The sequence below is a fragment of the Nannospalax galili genome, unplaced genomic scaffold (assembly GCF_000622305.1).
Source record: "Nannospalax galili isolate Female #2095 unplaced genomic scaffold, S.galili_v1.0 scaffold22, whole genome shotgun sequence".
NCBI classification, from domain to species: Eukaryota; Metazoa; Chordata; class Mammalia; order Rodentia; family Spalacidae; genus Nannospalax; species Nannospalax galili.
This window is the reverse complement of record NW_008347230.1, coordinates 602,194-612,652: the sequence shown is the minus strand read 5'-3', so window position 1 is coordinate 612,652 and position 10,459 is coordinate 602,194.

Here is a 10,459-nt window from a genome sequence, read left to right as displayed (position 1 = left end):
TACCAACTTGGGGAGGAAAGGGTTTATTTAGCTTACATCTCCCAGGTTGTAGTTCATCAGGGAGCCCAAGGTAGGAACTCAGGGCAGGAACCTGGAGGCAGGAGCTCCTGGAGCACAGTCCATGGAGGAACGCTGCTTACTGACTTGCTCCCTTGGCCCCCGCTCAGCCTGCTTTCTTATGCAACACAGGCCCACCTGCTCAGGGGTGGCACCACCCACAGTGGGCTGGTCCCTCCCACATCACTCATCAAGAAGATGCCCTTCAGACATGGCCACAGGCCAGTCCAATAGAGGCAATTTCCCTATTGAGGCTCCCTCACTGACTGTTCTTGCAGTAGACCTGGGTTCAAATCCCAGCACCCACATGGTAGCTAACAACTGTCTGTAACTCCAGTTTCAGTGGCTCCAACGCCATCTTCTGTTCTCTATGGGCACTGTACAACATGGATGCACTTATATACATTCAGGCAATAGACTCATACACATTAAAAAAAATAATACTTTTCCATTTCATTAAAGTAGAAATTTGGAAATAGCTTCATTTTAATTTTACTTGAAAATGTTTGAATTGTTGTTTTTTAGTTTTATGCATTTTATTTTGTTTTTTAAACTTCTAAACAGTAGAATTTTTTCACATGACTACGGAGGCTGGAGATCCAAGATTAAGCTACCAGCAGGTTGAGTCCCATGAGGAGATATGGCATAGACAGCAACCCAACAGTGGGTCACAGCTAGGGTGAGGCCAGTAGAGTTGACATTGCCTCCCTCTGTGGGCTCCAGGGTGTTGCTGCCTGGAATGTGGGTTCTGAGGGGTCAAGCTGTCATGCTGTGGAGGGCGTGGTGAAGCATACCAATTCACATCAAGGCAACAGAGAGAAAAAGGCAGTTTAATGTATTTTAAGCACAAACTTATAAGAACAGCACAGAAGACAAGACAGACAGCATTAAAAACATGTTCTTGTACCACAATTCAGAAGAGTACAATGAATGGATATAATATCATTTGGTTGCTATCAATGAGAAATTTACTTGTTTTAGGGCCAGCAAGATGGCTCAGCGAGTAAAGGCACTTGTCTCGCAGCCTGTCGGCCTGAGTTGTATTAGTTACTTTTCTGTTGCTGTGATTAAGCACTTTGGTTATGGTTCCAAAGGGGCAAGAGTCCATCATGGCAGGGAGGCATGGTGGCAGAGGTGGCTGGAATAGGAACAGAAGGTAAGCTCTCACATCCTCAAGCAGGCACAGGAAACGGAGAGTGACTGGAGATTGGCAAGGCCTAAGAACTCTCTAAACCCATCCCCAGTGATGTGTATCCTTCAGCATGATCACACCTTCTAAGACCTCCCAAAACAGCACCATCAACCGGGAACAAAAATGTCCAAATACTAGGAGCCTATGGGGGACATTCTCATTCAAACCACCCCAGTTGTCCTCTGATCTCCACATGTGTGCTCTGGAACACATGTGCCCACTCACATACACACAAATAAATAAATAATGTAATTAAGGGGCTGGAGAGATGGCTCAGCAATCCAGAACACTTGCTGCTCTTGCAGAGGACCCAGGTTCATTCCCAGCATCCTCATGGCAGCTCACAAATATCCATACCCACAGTTCCAGAGGATCTGACCCCCCCGCTTTCTCCTGGCCTCTGTGAGCAGCAGGCATGCTCATAGTGCACATACATACATGTAGGCACTCACACAAAAACATAAACTAAGAATAAATCTTACACTGAAGGACATTTGGTGACACAAATCACACTCTATAGGACATATTATAGATATAAGAGAATTCATTGGGCTGGAGAGATGGCTCAGCAGTAAAGAGCACTGGCTTGAGTCCCAGCACCCACAGGGCAGCTAATAACCATCAGTAATTCCAGTTCCAGGGGATCTGACAACCTTTCCTGGCCTCTGTGGGCATTGCACACATGGTACACTTGCAGGCAAAACACTCATAACACATAAAAAAATTTTAAATTTACTTATTTTTATTTTATGTGTACGAGTGTTATGCCTGCATGTAAGTGCAGCTGTGTTGTGCAATGCCCGCAGAGGTCAGAAGAGAACGTTGGATCCACTGGAACTGGAATTTCAGACCACTGTTAGCCACCACTTGGGTGTTAGGAATTGAACCTGGGACTTCTGCAAGAACAGCCAGTGCTCTTAATCACTGAGCCATCTCTCTAGTCCCATTTTTAATTTCTTTTAGTCTTTTTTTGAGACAGGGTCTCCCTCTAGCTCCAGCTGTCCTGGAACTCACTATGTAGACCAGGCTGGCCTTGAACTCAGAGAGATCCGCCTGCCTCTGCCTCCTGAGTGCTGGGATTAAAGGCATGCGCCACCACCTCTGGCTCTAGTCCCATTTATTACCAATTTTTAAAAGATTGTCTCTCTGTGTGTGTCCATGTGTGACTATGAGCATGTGAATCAGGGAGGTCAGACGCTTTGGTTCTCTTGAAGTTGGAGTCACAGGTGGTTGTGAGTCACCTGATGTAAGTGCTGCTGACCGAACTCCGGTCCCCTGCAAGAACTCCTGTCCCCTGCAAGAACAGTAAACACTCTTAACTCCTGAGCCATCTTACCAATCCCATTCTTGATTATTTTAATTTTAAATATAATGCTCTCATGATGTCATATTAATGTCACAGAGGACAAAAGACAAACCAAATCCAGGTCCTGATGGCTAATAGATTAATATGACATAGGAATTTTTCCCTTAATGGTTTTGGTAATTATTTCTCTTTCTGAAGACCTGCCTTCCTGCCCACTCTGCCTCAGCTTTATTAGATTCTCAAGGTAAGTTCCCTAGCTATGTGTATTTGCCACATACACAAAATGTGATGCTTGGCAAATGGGGGAACTACAAAGCTCCTTTAAAAAGCTGTACCTGTGTTGTTAGGACTTCAGTAATTGATGTCAGTGAGTGTGGAGAGTTAGAATGTTACAAGTCCAAGCCAAAATTATGTCTTGGGTTGTCAGCCTTTTATCTTTTGGTCTTTTTGAGACAGGGTGTCCCTGTAGCCCCAGCTGGCCTGGAACTCGCTTTATAGACCAGGCTGGCTATCAGCCTTTTTTAAAGTAGCCAACCTACTTCTTCCTGCTGGTAGGTTGACCAGACTCCATTTTAGAAACACACACTACTTTGATAGGCCTTAGGAAAAGAGACTAATACTAACAGAGGACCTGAAGGGGGGTAAGGAATGGGTGGAAAGGGTGAAACCTGAATATGACAAAATACATTGTATGAAATTCTCTAATTAATAAAAACACTTTAAAATTATTATCATTATTGTGTGTATGACACGTGTGTGTGAGTGCAGGCACAGGTGTGGAAATCAGAGGACAACTTTCAGGAGTTGCTTCTCCTTCCACCATGGGTTCTAGGGATTGAACTTAGGTTGTCAGGCTTGTGCCGCAGTGCTTTTACCCAATGAGTCATCTTGCCAGCCCCTACCCTTATGAGCGCGCGGGGATCTCGGAGCGCCAGCTGCTGGGCGTGGTGCCTGTCTCCTGCGAGCACCTGGTGTGCGGCGGGTCCCGCACTGCGTCGTTGTGGGTCTCTGCTACCTGGGCTGGCCCGGTTGGTTCCGTCCCAATCCACCGTGCACTCTCTCTCTAAGTTCGGGACCCGTCAGCTGCCGGGTCACCAGGGGAGGTGCAGGATGGCGAAAGCTGGATTTCCGTGTGTCGGTTTTCAAAGAGACAGCTCTCTCCGGAGAGGCAGGATCACACACAGAACTCAGCTCAGTCAGTGGTACAGCCCCTTTATTCAGTGACTTAGCTCGGCTCCAAGCCTTAGTGATCCAGCTCCGATTATTGAGGGGAAACCAGGATATTTTATACTATGGGGGTGGTAGTAAAAACCTTAGCTGATAGGTACTTTGTGGAATGCTCCATTTACATGTGGAGGTGGGCTCCTGCCAGGCTGCCAGACTGCCTGAAAATCACACAGGAAAGCCTGGCAGTTTCACAGCCAGAGGCCATGTTTATGGTAGGGCATCTGTGGCAGTCACTTCACAGATGAGTCAGGAAGATGCTGGGAAGGCACCCTGCTCATAAAAGGAGTCTCTGCATTTGAATCCGAGCCCATGGGCTTTCTGGACATGGAGAAACTGCTACTTTACACAGCAGGAGTCCCCAACATACCCTATTCTAAAATATTTAAAAAATATATCCTGGGCCGGGCGTGGTGGCACATGCCTTTAATCCCAGCACTCAGGAGGCAGAGGCGGGCAGATCTCTGTGAGTTCAAGGCCAGCCTGTCTACATAGTGAGTTCCAGGTCAGCTGGGGCTACAGAGAGACCCTGTCTTAAAAAGACAAAAACAAACAAACAAATAAAAATAAATAAATAAAATATTTAAAAAAGAGAGATTACCTTACAATTTCATATAATCTCCATATAATTTCTCATGGACTTCTTTTTCAGGGGAGCACAAAAATGTTTTTCTATAGTTCCTAAATAAACAAAAGAAAGAGCAAGACAGGTGTATTTATTCAATAAATATTTATTGTTTTCCATGTTCCAACACGTAAGGACATGGAGGGGAGAAAAAGTAGTATTTGCTTATCTACCAGAAGGTTTGTGACCGAGGCCCCTAGAAGAGAAACACACACTCACCTATTTAATAGGAGTTTTATGTGACACAGAGACTTCTGTAACAATTCTTGTTTATAGACTTGTTCAAACCTTTGTGGTTCTTTCAGTAGAGATATGTAGGAATGGAAAAGTTTAAAATATGACTTTAAAATGGCTATGATTTGCTGTTCTTGAGAAGTTGTTCCTTAAGCCCATGTTGTACTCACTGTTACACACATGCAGACACACACACACACACACACACACACACACATTTTTTGTTTTGTTTTGTTTTGAGACAGGGTTTCCCTGTAGCCTCAGCTCACTATGCAGACAGGCTGACCTCGATCTCACAGATCTCCTGCCTCTGCCTCCTGAGTTCTGGGATTAAAGGTGTGCACAATTATGCACAGCACTACACAAAAAATTCTTTAGAGGCATTTTAACACATTAAGAAAAAAGGCGGGGGGGAAGCCATGCAAAGCATTCTATAGGAAAAATGCAATAGAACCCCCAAATTAGTGACTGTAATGTATTCTGTATGTTGTCAATTCAAATTGAACTGCTAATGCAGAATGCACCAGTGTACTGAGATGCTCACTTAGATGCCAGCACAAAATAAAGATGCTTTGCTCTGAATTAATTTATTCTGTGGACGCTGTTTCAAAAGTCAACATATTAAATGACTATTGGTTGATGCTAAAAAGAAATAAACTCTTGGGGTTAGAGAGATGGCTCAGCAGTTAAAAAGCACTGGCTACTCTTGCAGAGGACCTGGGTTTGGTTCCCAGCACTCACATGGTAGCTAACAGCTATCAGTAACTCCAGTTTCAGGGGATCTGACACCCTCTTCTGACCTCTGCACAACTCCTATAGGCAACTGTGAGCTGGGAACTGAACTAGGGTCCTCTGCACTCTTAAGGACTGACCATCTCTCTGGCCCTTTGAATAGTTTAGAAAACAGAATCTGGAGTAGAAATTGTTTTCCATAAGGATTTTGGGAGAAATAAGTAACTAGCCTGCATTTCGTTTTCCTCAGAAAGTCTTATGAGCTGTAGTATGAAGAAAGAACACTGTGACTGGAAGTGTATCTTTTCCAAATTTGTCAAGATGCTGGCCAAGGTGGGAAAGCTGTTTACTTCTTGGAGTCTATGCTGTCATTTTAGTAGTTGAGGGAATTACAACTGTGCAAAGTTGTCCTTGAAATACCTCAGGGATGTGGGAGTCCCACCTCACTAGAAGGGGAGTACATAGATGCTTGTGATAATCAGGGTTTGGGGAACTGCTGTATCAACGTGGGCCTCTTGGGCAGTGTACAGTGACCCTGCATCACAGCAGGTTCTGTACTGGTGACGTATTGACTAGAGAGGAGAGCTCATGACTAGGCATTTTTGACTCATGAATGAGACTGGTCTATTTTACATCATTGATCATAGACTGTTTTTACCCACCCCTAAAAATGTTAAGCCCTCTGCTCCAGGGTCACATCCTAGTGACACTGGTAACACTGCCATTTTTGTCTTCTAGAGTCAGACTCTGCTTTCTGAATCCAGTTTTAGCTTGTTCAGCAGCCAGTGTGATTGGGCTAGACTTGCTTTATCTTGAGAGATTTGATAGGTGGCTACTTAAAACCGGCCACATGTTTAATGCATGTGTCACGTTCACGTCATTTGTCTTTCAGTGCCTGAACAGAGGCTTGGCTTCTTGCTGCATGTGTGTTGGCCTCTGGCTTTCGATTTTGGATACATTCTTTAGAAGGTAAATAGTAAGCATATTTCAGGGGAAACATGATAGTGATTAGCAACCAGGAAAAGAGTACAGAGTCTTATAACAAACGTCAGTATGAATGCAATCGTTCAAGGGCTGAAATTTCGACTTAACAGGATATGGTGCTAAAAGATTAATCAGCTGTTCCTCTAGTCATTTCCTATTGCTGCTGTAACAGACGAACACAAACACTGCTTACAACAAAATCGGCTTTTTTACAGTTTTGGAGGCAAAAGTCCGAAATGGGCCTTATAGCCCCGACTTCAAGATGTCTGCAGGGCTGTATTCCTCCTGGAGGTTTTAGAAGTGGACTTATTCCTTGCATTTTATGGCTTCTAGACACAGTCCATATTCCTTGGCTCCTGGGCTGTACCTTTTTAAAACCAGCCATGATATCAGACCTCTCATTCCACCACCATATCTTCTCCACTTTGACTTCCCTGTCTCCCTCTTTCACTTAAAAGGACTCTGGTGATTACATTGAGCCCAACATTTTAGCCCACCTCATTTAACACATTAAGAAAGGAGAAAAAGCCAGGCAGAGGCAGGTGTCATCTCTGTGAGTTCAAGGCCAGCCTGGTCTACATAGTGAGTTCCAGGACAGCTGGGACTACAGGGAGACCCTGTCTCAAAAAGACAAAAAAAAAAAAAAAAAAAAAAAAAAAAAAAAAAAGGAGAAAAAAGTCATACAGAACATTCTATAGAAGAAAGGCAGTAGTTTTCTGAAATAATGCATATAGGCTCTGGAATTTAGGCACAGGCTTCTTTTTTTTGTTATTTTTATTTTATGTGTATGAGTGTATTGCCTGTGTGTATGTGAGTGCACCCGTGTCGTGCAATGCCGAGAAGATCAGAAGAGGGCTTTGGATTCCCCTGGAACTGGAGTTAAGGACAGTTTGTAGCTGCCATGTGGGTGCTGGGAATCGAACCTGGGTCTTCTGCAAGAGCAGTCAGTGCTCTTAACCGCTGAGCCATTTCTCTAGCCCCTAGGCACAGGCTTCTAGTAGAAAGGGCAGACTTTCTACAGTGTCTGAAGAGAAAAACTTAATGCCAGATGTGGTAGTGCACGTCTTTAATCCCAGACTAGAGAGGCAGAGGCAGAAGGATCTCTGTGGGTTCAAGGCCAGCCTGGTCTAAATAGTGTTTCAGGCCAGGGATACATAGTGAGACCCTATCTCAAAAAATATTTTTAAAAATGATGTATACATGAGTTAACCTTCTCCCATTTCCTATATTTGCTTGAAGAGCAATTTTCCTAACCATTGTGGAAGGAATCAAGTGGAGATGAGAAATAAAAAGCTGGAAAACTAAAGGTGTAAGAATATCTCCTCAGGGGCTAGAGAGATGGCTCAGAGGTTTAGAGCACTGGCTGTTCTTGCTGAGGACTGCAGTTTGGTGCCCAGCACTTACATGGTGGCTAACTATATGTAACTCCAGTTCAAGGGGATCCAACGCCTTCTTCTGGCTTCAAAGGGCATTCATTACATGTATACAGTGCACTTATACATGCACACAAAACACTCATACACATAAAGTTTAAAAAAAGAATAAAAAAGAATATCTCATCAGCAAGCATTCTGAGCAGAGGTATTGGGGAAAGTCTGAGAATTTTAATTATTTTTTGTCTCTCGTGTAGGAATTAAATTCTCTCTTACCTTACTCTGAAAGAATCGGTCTGGAGAATTCTTTTCTCCTGTAATTTTCAGTTCTAATATGAATGTTTTGTACGGACTTCCAGAGCTAATGCGATGTTTCTCAGCCAGGGGTGATTCTGCTCCCTGGAGACATTTAGTGATGTCTCTAGATGTTTTTGGTTGTCACAGCTGGGCTGAGTGCTATTTCACCTGGTAGGCAGATATCACAATTGTTGTTAAGCATCCCATGATGGGTAAGAGAGGCTTGCAACAAACATTCAGTCTGAAATGTCGGTACTGTGGAGCTGAAATAATAATGTTATTTGATTTTGGCAGACTTTATTTGCTTTGATGTCAGATAAAAGGGCAATGCTTCAATTTTTTATTATAAAAGTACAAGCACTAGAGGGCAGTACTTGCTCAAAAGTTGCAACTGATGTGTCTTTAGGTTTTTAACAAAAAAAAGCTTGGAATTTTCGGTAACCAGAAGAAATAAGCGACTAAAGATCCTTAAAGAGCTATGAAATAATTCTAAATAAAAAATGGTTTTAATAGCTACTGCATCTGAAGTCAGTAAAAGTGGAGCAAACAGTTTTTTTCTTCTTTAACAATGTCTTGTGAGCTTTTGCCTGAGGGAAGGGAAGATTCCAGCAAGATTTTTCACACACAGGAACACCGTCATTGCCACTTACACTTCTGTCTGCTCTGTGGCAGAGCAGGTGTCAAAGACGCTATTCTGGTGGTATGTGGCTCACTGTAGTGCTGCAGAAGGTGTGTGTGGAACAGGCTGGGTGGGCAGGCAAAGCAAGACCAAATCTAAGGCTATTCAACTCTTAGAGCCTCTGAAACAGAGGAGCCTGTTTGCTGCTTGAAGTTTTTCTACATCAACTAACTATGCAAGCATGCGAAAACAGTTTCCTCCTAAGATGCAGACGTTTTTTAAAAGTGACACAATGAATCCCTCCAATATGACATCAGAGAATTTAGACAGAAACAGGTAGTAGTGACTTAAAGTGAGAATGTGTTACAAATTCAGAATGCCAGGACCCCCAGGGCACTACTGCACAAAAAAAAAAAAAAAAAAAAAAAAAAAAAAAAGAAATAATTATTTTTCTTTTTTAGAATCAGATCCAGCCTATATTTTTGGATTTAAAAATATTTTATTTATCATTTTTATCTTATGTGTATGAGTGTGTTGCCTGTGTGTATGTGAGTGCACCTCTGTCGCACAATGCCAGTTAAGATATACCAATATACCAATAAACATTTGCTTACAACTCTTGAGAATTTGCTTGGTATGTTAGTGCACCCATGTCGTGCAATGCTGTGGAGGTCAGAAGAGGGTTTCGGATTCCCCTGGAACTGGAGTTAAAGATGGTTTGTAGCCACCATGTGGGTGCTGGGAATCAAACCTTGGTCCTCTGCAAGAGCAGTCAGTACTCTTAACCACTGAGCCATCTCTCCAGCCCCCGGCTATTTTTAAAACAAAAAATTGGTCCCTTGGGCTGGCAAGATGGCTCAGTAAACAAAGGCACTTGCAGAGAAGCCTGAAAACCTGAGTTCCATCCGCAGGAGCATATGGTGAAAGGAGAGAACCAATCCCTGTTGGTGGTCCTCTGACCACCGCATGTTCTCCCCCACAAAAATGAATAAAAACAAAAGATGGTCCCTGTGTCCTTCATGTTAAATCTATATATTTCCTTTTATTTATTATTAAATACTTAAGATGTACCACAAGATACCAAGAATGGGCATTCAATTTACAATCTCAGCAACCCCGTGGAGGCCCCCATGTCCTTCTCTAGCTGTTTCTTCTCCCATCTCCCACCTGCCATTTGTCCCTAGGCTAGTGAGTTTGATGTTGAACATTTCCATATGTCTTCCTAGTTGTACTGTAAAATATTGTTAAATATGCTCAACAATATATCATTTGTGCATATTTTAAAGCCTTACATAAATGGCATAATTGTTCTGTAATAGGGGGCTGGGGAGATGACTCAGTGGTTAAAACCACTGGCTACTCGTGCAGAGGAGCCGGGTTCTGTTCCCAGCATCCACATGGCAGCTCACAACAGTCTGTAACTCCAATTCCAGGGGATATAACGCCATCTTCTGGCCTCTGTAGACAGTCTATGACCCGGGTGTGCTTAAATACATGCAGGCAAAACACTCCTATACGTAAAATAAAAATAACTGTTCTGTAATGTGTTTCCCCTTAAACATGAGCTGTGTACGATTTATCCATGCTGATGTACATAGCTGTAGCAACAATGTTTTTGGTGTTTGCATACTTGTTAATGAAAATGTTTTTTTTTTTTTTAAATTAAGTGTGCGAGTGTATCACCAACATGTGTGTAAGTGTACCCACGGAGGTCAGAAGAGGCTGTTGGATCCCTTGGAACTGGGGTTATGAACATTGTTAGCTGCCATGTGGGTGCTGGGAATTGAACCCCGGTCCTCTGCAAGAGCAGCTGATA